This window comes from Drosophila albomicans, chromosome 2R, assembly GCF_009650485.2.
Source record: "Drosophila albomicans strain 15112-1751.03 chromosome 2R, ASM965048v2, whole genome shotgun sequence".
Classification (NCBI taxonomy): domain Eukaryota; kingdom Metazoa; phylum Arthropoda; class Insecta; order Diptera; family Drosophilidae; genus Drosophila; species Drosophila albomicans.
Genome location: NC_047631.2, coordinates 7,857,106 through 7,868,173, shown reverse-complemented (window position 1 = coordinate 7,868,173; position 11,068 = coordinate 7,857,106). Strand labels below are relative to the sequence as shown.

Genomic DNA, 11,068 nt, shown 5'->3' with positions numbered 1-11,068 from the left:
TATAAAATACGAAATGTGTTGATGTGTTAATTAAAATAATCTGCGGATGCCATTGTGCCATAAAGGAAATCGGAGCTGGAAATCTGCAGAATATTTCATGCTTTATGACTTTTTTTGCATGGGGTGTAAGAATGTTTTTAGAGTGCCCTTTTAATCGTGTGTGTGTGTGGTTTTCATTTCTTTTTTGTGCAAAGCTGGGCAACGATTGTCGACTATTGTGCTGGCATAAAACAATTTTTAAATATTATTCAAAGATGCAGGAATTGTTTTTTCTTATTTATAGTCCGAGCAATGCAAACAATTTAAATGAATGCACATCTTTTGTTTTATGAGCGCTTCTCTTTTCGTTGAATTGAGTTCTATTAAGAGATATCTGACTTAATTTATTAACGCTAACATAATTTAAATGCTGTAATGCCAGGAAATTGAGACGCCACTCAAGCATACTGACTTACGCCGAAATACGGATTTAATTGCATAACTTTGTGGCGCGGATTGTTGTTATTGGTTGTTGGAATAAGAGATGAACAGATGAACGTTCGACACGAAACACGAAACAGCAGCAGCAGCTGCTATTGTAAATCCGTCAACAAGGCACAACGAATGTCCTGCATGATAGGAGAGGACAACGGAATATGTTGTGTGCGTGTGTGTATGTGTGTGTGAAGAGTCGATAAGCAGCCGCCGTCACGTCGCACGTTCCATGTGGCGTATGATTAATGTGTCTGCACAGAGCTTAATGCTTTTAAATACGCATAAATGATTGGCAATGGGGCTGATGTTCTTAATGCAGTTTGCCAACGAATCTGTCTGTGTGTGTGTGTGTGTGAGGCTCACTGGTTATGCGTACGTGTGTGTGCAACGGCGCCTGTAATTTGATTAGCCATACGCCATGTATTGCGGTTGCAAGTGCAATGCCAGAATGGTTATCCGGTTGTCTATGCATTGCAATTTGAGCCGAAAATTGAGCCTCTTTGCAGTGAACTCATCAAAGCAAATTAGGCTCTCTCTTCGTTCTCTTCTCTTCCACTCTGCTACTCATTCGTTACGATTACGGTTTTGTGCCAAAGGACACACAGCCGAGTAATGGAGTTGGGACTGCAAATTGCGACTGTTTTAAAGCCAGCTTTGACGTTTTGTGTACATTACTCGTCTCTGGTTTATTTATTGTGCTTGTATCTAAAGCAAACTCACTTCCCGCTGACTTTGACTTTAAGTCAATTTCTTAAGATAATACAATCCCCACAATTTAACGCTCAATTTCCTCTCTTTGGGGGGCTCAGTTTGTTGTATGTGCTTTCTGTGTGTGTGTGTGTCTAACTTATTTGCTAATTAGACAAATATTTGCCAAAGCAAAGTAGAAGCCTGGGAAAAGGCCACTAAAGCCATTTGAGAGGAGCTCAAGGCTTAAACTAAACAATTGGATGTGCCCCTATTTAATCTAATAAGGCTTTGATTGATGCGCTAATTGAACGTTTAGTCGCAAAGGCAAAGCAAATATTGATTTTATTGACATACATAAAGCCATTAACTCAAACAACCCAACAACAAATCGCTAAGAACAACAACAACAACCCACCAACCAACAAAAAAACAATAGCAATAACTACGATAAAAACGGGGCCAAAACTTTGTCTAAAGTTTCATTGTTGTTTTCATTTTGAATCCCTGCTAATGGGTATTTTAGTTTAGCCATAAAAAGTGTAACCTATTAAGATAAATAATGGATTTTTTAAACTGACTGACTGTTTGTGTATTTTGGAGTAAATTATTTCGCGTGTTTTAAAAGTAACATATATTATTCAAATTTAATGGAGAAATTTGTCACAGGAATTATTTTTGAAAAAAATAGAAATCATATTTAAAAATTTTTATTTTGTCAGCGATATTTTTAGCAAACGGTAATTTAAAGAATTTAAAATTACTTTAATATTAAAATTAGTTGTTTAATTAACTAATCAACTGTAAATTATAAGAAAGGATTGTGAGTTTTTTTTTATATTTAAAAAAAATTTTTTTTTCCCAAATGATACTATATGGGTTGTAAAGAGTATTTGATTTTCGTCAAGACTTTGAAAACTTTTCTTTCTTGTTTTTTCTAGCTTTTAACGACAGCGCCGATGCCTGCCGCCAACAGCTAACAATGTTTGTGTATGTGTGTGTGTATGTGAGTTGGCCAAAGCCTTTGGCTATTAAGCCAATTTTGAGGTACACAGCGAAAAAAATGCAAAGTGGGCTTGAAAAAGAGTGGAAAACATCGCCGGCTTTTGTGAAAAGTTTTTTTTTTTAGATGAATTTTATTTTCGCATTTTGTTGTTGAATTTTGTGCATTGTTTTTGTTGTTTTTGCCACGTCCACACTGACATCTGTCAACCCTTTTTAATTGCTCAACATTTGCTTTGAGCTTATTGTCGCTTGCATCTAAAATTAGCTAAAATGCTGCAGGAGACTGTGAATGTGGAAAAGAGGAGAGATAAGAGAGAAGAGGAGAGAAGAGCCATCTACTTAAGACACTTTGTGTCTTTTGTTTTAATTGCTTTGATTGCCGCCCTTATCAGGGACAGATACTTTGACCCTTGCGCAGAATTCTCCGCCTTGTATTCAGCCACGACGTATTAACAATTTTCAAAGTTAACTTCAAGGTCATTAATTACTATCTCCGTAGTCGCGGTGCTCGCTGTATTCGCTGTTGTTGCCGTTGTCGCAACGACAGCTGGGGCAAGTTCACAGGCTGGCTGCATTAATAATGCATAAAATGGTCGCTCACATGCAAGCGATACTCAATTGGCTAAATACTCGGATTAGCCAGTCTAGTTACATTCAGTATTCTGCTCACTCCTTTCTCTCTCTCTGTCTTGCTCTCTCACTTTCTAGAACGGAGGCATTGACGTGTCTCTAATTAGTTATGCGTGTTCGCTCTTCATTCATTTGTCTTAGTTAATGGTCGCAAAATATGAATGAACCATGGCGCGTGTTCTACAAACAACCAATTCACTACATTTTTCAGTACATTTTTAGCTGAATCACTCTTTAAATTGCACTGCAATTTATTGCAATTTACTGGCAGAGTACTCTTGATGCTCTTCATTGTGAGCAAACACAAAGTACTATTGTTATACTCCGGAAACTAATATTTAAATGAAGTTATAGCAATAGAAATGATTTTGATTATTTGATTTAAAAAAATTTGAATGTTTATCATTTTTGCATAACAAATTCAAATAATGTTTTATTTACATAGTTGTTCGTTCGTTGATTTTTAATCAGTGAACTAAGTTCGTTCAACTCGTTCGCTCGATTTTTATCAAAACTTTGTTCATTGCTCGATAAGCGTAATCGATTCCGTTTATCGATTCATTTCGTTCATCGTTCGATTTCATTCGTATTTAGTTTGTTTTCTCACTTACTCCGCTTGATAATTTTAAACACTATCTTTTTTATTAGAAAAATTCTTTTTTTCAAAAGAAAAATTTTCTATTATTTGGAACCAACAAAAAATCTAAAGTAAGCAACTGAACAAAACCGAACTAATAACAAAATTGAATAACTGAGTAAAAATGAAACGATGAAGGGTAAACTTATTTATTTTTGTTCGTTCGTTCTTATACAGCCCAACACTAAATCCAAATGCAGAAATATAAGTATTACACCGGCTTAGACAAGAGCTGCTCAGATTTTCAATGCTTGCTTTGCACTACTTTTATCGGACATAATACGTTTACTCAGATGACTCTTCAGCTGAATCGTAAACAAGAACAACAATTTGTAATTCGAGTACTCTTGAAGATTATTGTATATTAGAATCAGTAATAATAAAGTTCAGATTCTAGACACTCAAATTGTTGTTAATATGCTAAATAATGAAGCTTTGATAATTATTAATAATTTACCGAATATGTCTTAAATATAAATTAATTCGAAAACATTTATTTTAATTACTGATTTTATTTTTTCCAACTATGAAATACAAGATTCTTTAAAATTGTTATTATTTTAAATAAGAAACCAAGTTTTTTCTTTATTGACAGGTCATAGTAGCCTTTAAATAAATAAAAGCTAAAACATTAATTACTGAAATTCTATAAATAAATGTTTGTCGCCCAATGTATTTAATTAAACATTTATTAAGCCGACATAAACATAAAGAAAAATTAAAGGCATCCTGCATGATTAAGTATTCAATGCATTTATAATTTGAACAAATTCAAATAGGAGTAGAAATCCCTAACTATTAAAAGAATTAAAAGACTTTCACAAAGCACGGCCAGCACATTAATTTGAACGGCAATTGCAAGTATTTTAATATGTATATTTGAATGTGGAAGAAAGCAAAGAAATTTGCATGTCTATTTCTAATTTCGACTGCTGTCGTATAATAAGTGTAAAACAAAAACACAACAAGGAAGAGAACTCGAAACCGAAACAGACGGAAACAGAGACAAGAACTGTTATTTACGAGATAACTACGAGTATTAAAAAAACAAACACGCAAAAGACAGACAGGCAGACTTTCTTTTAATGGTAGACAAAGGATATCGGGCAGGGTTGACGATGACTTCATTGGGAAATTCATTTAATGCCGGGCACGAAGCCAAGCAAACTCATCTTCAAAGCAGCACGCATAGTGCTTGAGTTGGTCCCTGGTGAAAAGCCAGTCGAAATACAATAACAACAATAACCAGATACAACAACAGCTGTGAAAATTGTTTGCCAATGCCCAGTTCAGCAGTTTTATTTCATGCATCCTTGGCAAACTTAACCAACAGTTGCATTCGCATTGCATGTGTGTGTAAGTGTGTGCGTGTGTTTATCTCTGGTATGTATGTGTGTGTGTGCACACCGTTTCCGGTTTCAAGTATATGCGTCAGACTGTGTTGCAACCTTTTCCTCTCTCTTTGTTTATTGTTGGCTTTTTGTGCTCGAAATTGTTATAGCAATTTCAGATCTCTGTTTGTATCTACTTAAATTGTTTATTGAAGCAACTTCTCTCATGTTTTTATTAGTTTTGTCTGCTTTTCCCTTTTTTTTTTCCTTTCCTTTTGCGTTACTTTCCTTTTTTGTTTTAGTTTTAATGTGTTATATTATTTGAATGCTCAGCAAACGCGGCGTATGGACAACTTTGGCCAGTCAAGTGCATAAACTGCTCAACATGCATTTTCAAAAAATTTTAAATGTTAGAAAAGTTATTGCTACAATCTCCCCAAGAAAGTTTCGATTGCCTTGCTATGCCAAAAAATGAACAAGAGAACTTTGTCCAAAGCGTACAAGCAAGTGATTATTGGCATGGACACATTGTAAGCATTACAGTTGTATACAGTCTCAATATGTTATTGTAAATAATGCAATTATAGTCAAAAGCGTCTTTTAGAAGAAATGAAAATTAAAACTTTATCTTATCTTTAGTTACGTTGTCATTGTCATTGATTACAGTGGTCAAGGTTTGTATACCGGATACCCATAAAGTAGAACGGTATTACAACTGTATGCCTGCAGGAAATGTAGTATGTATATATAACAGGCATAAGGACTAATCGCCGACTCCATAAAGCATGTATATTCTTGATCAACTGAAACGATATAGCAATATCCGAGGGAACACCTAAATCTCACAGACTATAAGGCTACATTTTTTTTCGACAGCACTTGTAATGCTTTTGCCATGCATTTTCACTCCAGAAAATCGAAAAAATTGAATATCAAGCGATATTTAGAAGCTAGAGATTTTTAGTACATACAATAATAACTATAATAATTTCGATTACTACAAATTTGGTTGCGATCAGATAAAAATTGTAGTAGTTAATTTATAAATACTTTTGTATGGGCAAAAACGAGGCTAATGAGGCTTTACATGCTTTGGTGGATAATCCGGTATATTTTCTACTCTATGGTATATTTACAATGCAGTACTATATAAATGTATATCAAATATAGCCTTTGATATATTTCAACAATTTTTCCGAATATTAATTTGGTTTGTTTTAAGAATAATACCGTATTGTTTTGCATTTATTCTAAATGAGTAGCGGATATCTCACAGCAGAGGACACCTAACTGTATGTTAACTTTACCACTTGTTATAACCATAAAATACACACAATTCAAGCTAGTCTTAAATATACATATTTTGAACGTAACCAGACCCCTACCTATGTATGTAATCATTGCTAATTTACCCTAAAGTTAAGGCCTAATTAGTTTTTAAATATACATAAAATACATATATACCAAAAATTATTTCTAAGTCTGCATTTGTCAATTATTTTGGTATAAATAAAAAGGTGAAACGATTCAAGGGAAAGTTAATAATTGTTTAAAAATAAGCAATTATAATTTAACATATATTTAATTCGCAATCTATATGACTTTGTGTATACTAGCTATTAAAAGATGTGACGCATCACTTTGTGACATATGAATTAATTTCATTACATTAAATTTTAACCTAAAGCGTCAAGGCTTCGCTAAGACGATTTTGTTAAATTTGACTCACGATAAATATTTCCTTCTGATATGAGCTTAAGGTTGGATCGGAATAAGTTTCCTCATAATGTGTTATGTATGGTACTAACTTGCTTTACTGTTTAAATTGCTTATTAATAAATTAAATGAATAAAATTGTAGCATACTTTTAGGTTAATAAATGATGTTCTTCGGCTAACCTTTAGAAAATGAATAACAAAAATTAATTAACACAAAATAAAATACAAAGTAAGAAATATGAATAAATTTATACACAAAGCTTTAGAAGGCGTTCTTTGAGAAAGTTGTTTGCGCCATATTACTAATCATAATGGAAAAAGTTCAAGATGGAAATTCAGTAGCAATGTATATATAAAAATCTTGTTAGCTTATTGCTTAAGAAGAAGGCATAATTAGTTCATGGCTCAATTTAGCAGAAACAAAAAAAAAAAAAAAAAATATGGCATCGTTTGAAGTTGGGCAATTGTTAAACTGCGCCACGTGCCTCACACAAGGTTTAGTCTCATAATTTTTCATGTAGCTTGTGTCTTAGTCGCAGTCTAGCTCATTTCCGCATTACAAGCATAATCTTAGTGTCCGTTGTCCTGTGCACAGGATATGCGGCACACAGCACGTAGGTTGGCCAAGATTAATGATTGCCATTCTCGCTTTCTTTTCCTATGCACCTGACTGTGGTCTTTGGCATCGAGGTTCGCTTTGGTGTTGTTTTGGTTGCATACATTTTAATAATTAATGCATAAATAATGATTTATGCAAAGTCTGTGGTCAGACTGCTGGTCGATGCGAAACCAAAGAAATAATGTACATAATGGCAAAGAGTGGGCCAAGGAAAATCAGAGAATGTGCAAAACGGAAAAACGGAAAAAGAAAATGAACATGAAGAAAAGGAACCAACCTTCTGCTCTCAGAGCTCTTGCCATTTGCTGCTTTGCCACTGTCAGATGCCAGTTTTCAGTTGCCAGTTGCCACTTGCACCACAGCTGCTGTCGTTGCCGATGATGTTGCCTTTGCTGTTGTGACTTTAGTTTCCGCTGTTGGTCTCCTTTCAATCCACACTTGCCGCACTTGCCACAGTTTGCAACAAAACAGTTAATCCATCATCATTATGAATTTGGCTGTTGTTTTTGTTTCTTTCTCTCTATCTCTCTCTCCTCTCTTCTTCTCGTTTTTTTTACGTTTATGTTTTTATGCTGCGCGTTCGCTTTGCTTTTTGTTGTTGTTGTTGTCGTTGTTGAAATTTGTTGCTTTGTGCTGTTTACAGTTGTTGGTGGTGTCGACGCTGCTCATGTTGGCAGCAACATAATATCCTTTTTTTAATGGTTAAATAACAAAACAAAACGTGACAACGCAGCTGCTGCCACTTGGCATGCGAGTTTTTGTTTTTGTTTTTGTTTTTTTGGCGGATGTTCGTTGGGTCAAAGGTTGCACGTCGTTTTATAACTGCTGTGGTTGTTGTTACACGATGTTTTTTCATGTGTTTATCTCACTTTTAGTCCGTCTACAGAATTATAAAATTAGCTAACATCGCTAAAGAATAACACAAATAGATTTGGCCATCAAATTGTTTGTCATTTGAGTTGCTGCTAATGCAAATTTAATTAAATTTTAATTGCATTTTGCTTGTGTTTGCCGATTTTCGTTTATTCTGCGCTTTTCACGCCTCAATGCCCATTTTCCATCAACATTTCCCTGTCGAAATTCTCAGTCCTTGCTGCACTGGACCATGTTTAATTTCCACTTCATGTTTTGTGCTCGAAATTAACTTTAACTTAATGTTATGTGCGCATCGTCACGCCCACACACTAAAGCACGCCCCTCTTCGCCCCTTATGCCCCGACGCCCCGACGCCCACACATTCAGACGCCCACACACCCATCAAACTTCTATAGCACAGCTGGTGTTTGTTGTCGGTTGTTGCTGTTAATGAGCTTCACCAGAGAAAATTGCGGAAAATTCAACAACCACTGGAATTGCCTGGGCTGGGCAGCAGCTACCGTCACCGTCACCATCACAGTCTCAGAGTCAGAGTCAGAGTCAGAGTCGCCATCAACATCAACATCCACATCAGCTTCAACCTCAGCCTTAGAGTCTGCGTCAGTCTCAGCCATCAGCGTCATTTGGAAGCTTATTGGTGTTCGAGCAGCTAATTTGATAGTGCCGATCCTACAACTTTAAAATTGTTGCAGAAATCTAAACTCTGTGTGAAATAACTTGAAATGCTTTCAAAAATGAGCAAAAAATATTTGGAATGTAGTGCAAAACTTTTAGTTGTATTTTGCGTTTCGCAGCAGATTTATTTTGTAGTAGTTATTGAGTAAAATCAGGAGAAAATACTAAAGTTTAAGAAGTACAAAATCTAGAGTTAAATGCACTAGATTTTGAGTTAGTAGCTACCTATTTTCAAATAAGGCAAAGAAGAGGAAAGCGGTATTTTATTTAAAGTAAAGTGAAATAATATACCGAAAATATTTACTAACATCTATATTTCGTATAACGACATAATAATCTTCTGTAAATATGCCATTAAGTATAAAATTTACTACATTGTTAACCAAATTAAATAAAGACCCGACAGCAGCAGTCGTTTTTAGCCGTATAAAATATTTCTTTTTATCTAATTGCAAACAAATTTTCGAGCACCATAAAGAATTTTGCTATTAATATCAACTACTGCTATTTCTATTTTCCATTTTGTTGGCCAAACATGGGTGCGTCAAAATCTAAAATAAACTTGATCTGCGTTCAACAATAACAAGCGTTGTCAAAGGCTTTAAGACATTAATGTAGCTCATCACTTATAGTTTCTAATATTTATATGTTTACATAGATATAAGGACAGACAGACAAATAGCACGCTTTCGATAAATATAATTAAACGAAATAACTCAAATGTTTGCTATTAAAAGTATCATTGTCTAAACAGATGTTATGTATTTGCATATCTTCATTTCCATTTTCGAATAAATGTTTCTATTACCCATACAATTTTATTACATAGTGATTGAAATATAAAGAATATTCATACTAAATTTCTCACTATGTAATGTATCTCAGTTTTATTTACTGTTGAATACATTTATTCTTATTGTCGCAGAAGTATTGTAAATTTATATTCAGTCAAGTTCTAGAATTATCGTAAAGCCTTGCATAAATACAATTCACACAAAAGGCAGCCAGGGCTCAGATCATAACAATAAAATGAGCATTATAACACGGGAAATGGCAGCCACTACAGGCAAACGGAAACATATGCATTTCAGACGTGCAACAGTGCGTATGTGTGTTATTAAAATGTAACTGAAACGATTGTTGCCTTGGTAATTGAACTGAGAGTAACATTTGTTGTCGTTGCTTCTGCTTCTGCTGCTTCAGATTCTGCTGTTGTTATTATTATTATTGCTGCTGCTGCCGTCGAGAAGTGATGATACTAATGCGATTTTCATAGCTGTTCTTGTTGCTTATTGGTGGCATGCCGAAGCGGCATGCAAAGCCAAGGGCAACATCAACTGGCAACTTATGCGCGCCAACAGGCTGCGTTGATGCTAACGATGTTCTGTCTGCCCTGTCTCTGTCTCTGTCCCTCCGTCCGTCCGTCTGTCCGTCTGTCCCTCCGCCTGACGGTCTCTTCGTCTGCTGTCTGCGTTGCCGCTGATGATGATGATAACTTATGTAACTAACGCTGCATAAATCCGTGCACACACACACACACTCACGCACATTCACTCGCTCGCAAACACACAGACACACACACTGAGGCAGATTTGTAGCAAGTTTTTCTTGCTTAACTATTCAAATTCCATTTCTTTTGACTTTGCTGTTTTTATTACTTCCTTTTTTTTGGGCTCGATGTGTGTGTGTGTATGTGTGATTTGGCACAATTTCTCATTGCTATTTTAGCAGTTACATCTTTTTGCTGCGTGCTTTTGACCACCAACTAGCGGCAGGACATCAGCAGCAGCAGCAGCAACAAAAACAAGCATACACAAACACACTCACACACACACACGCAGAGCGAAGCGAACGGGGCTGGGCGGCACTCATTTTGGTTCAAGACTTGCTGCACACTTCACATTTGGTCTGATTTTGTTGGCATCACACAGACACATACATTAAAGCACCAATACACTTACACACACACGCATACGCGCGCACGTTTTGCGAGTTCAGTTCAACGGTAGCAACAAGGGCTGCGGCTGCGAATGCGGATTCGGATGCTGCTGCCTGTTCATGTCACGTCGATGGACCATTTTTGACTGGCTTCAAATCGAAGTTATTTGAAAGCAGCGCAGAGATCTTATAACAGTTGCTGCTGTCGCTGCTGCTGCTGCCTCTGCTGCTGCTTAATATTTTGTAGTTGTTGTTGTTGTTGTTTTGCTTGCTGCCTCTGCTGTTCTTATTTGGCAGCTGTGCAAAACAAGAGAGCGCAGAGAGACAGAACGAGAGAGAGAGCCTGGCAGCGTGAGAGAATGCAGAAAGTGAGAGCGTGACCCTTGTTGCATATGCCGTTCTTTTTTTGTCATCTTAACACTACGCACGTGAGGAATATTTGTAGTTCACAGAGTTGCCAGACTGTTGAAAATGTCTA

The 11,068-nt window shown here is 35.9% G+C and overlaps 1 protein-coding gene across 1 annotated transcript in view; it reads right to left on the bottom strand.

Moving 5' to 3' along the window:
* LOC117574897 (ras-like protein family member 10B) overlaps positions 1-10,726 on the bottom strand; it is a 50,330-nt gene extending 39,604 nt beyond the window's left edge. The window contains exons 1-2 of the mRNA XM_052006813.1: positions 10,614-10,726; positions 7,379-7,981 (exon numbers count right to left, since the gene is read on the bottom strand). The gene's annotated coding sequence lies outside the window, so the exon portion shown is untranslated. The remainder of the gene's footprint in view (positions 1-7,378; positions 7,982-10,613) is intronic.
* Between the last annotated feature and the right edge of the window lie 342 nt (positions 10,727-11,068).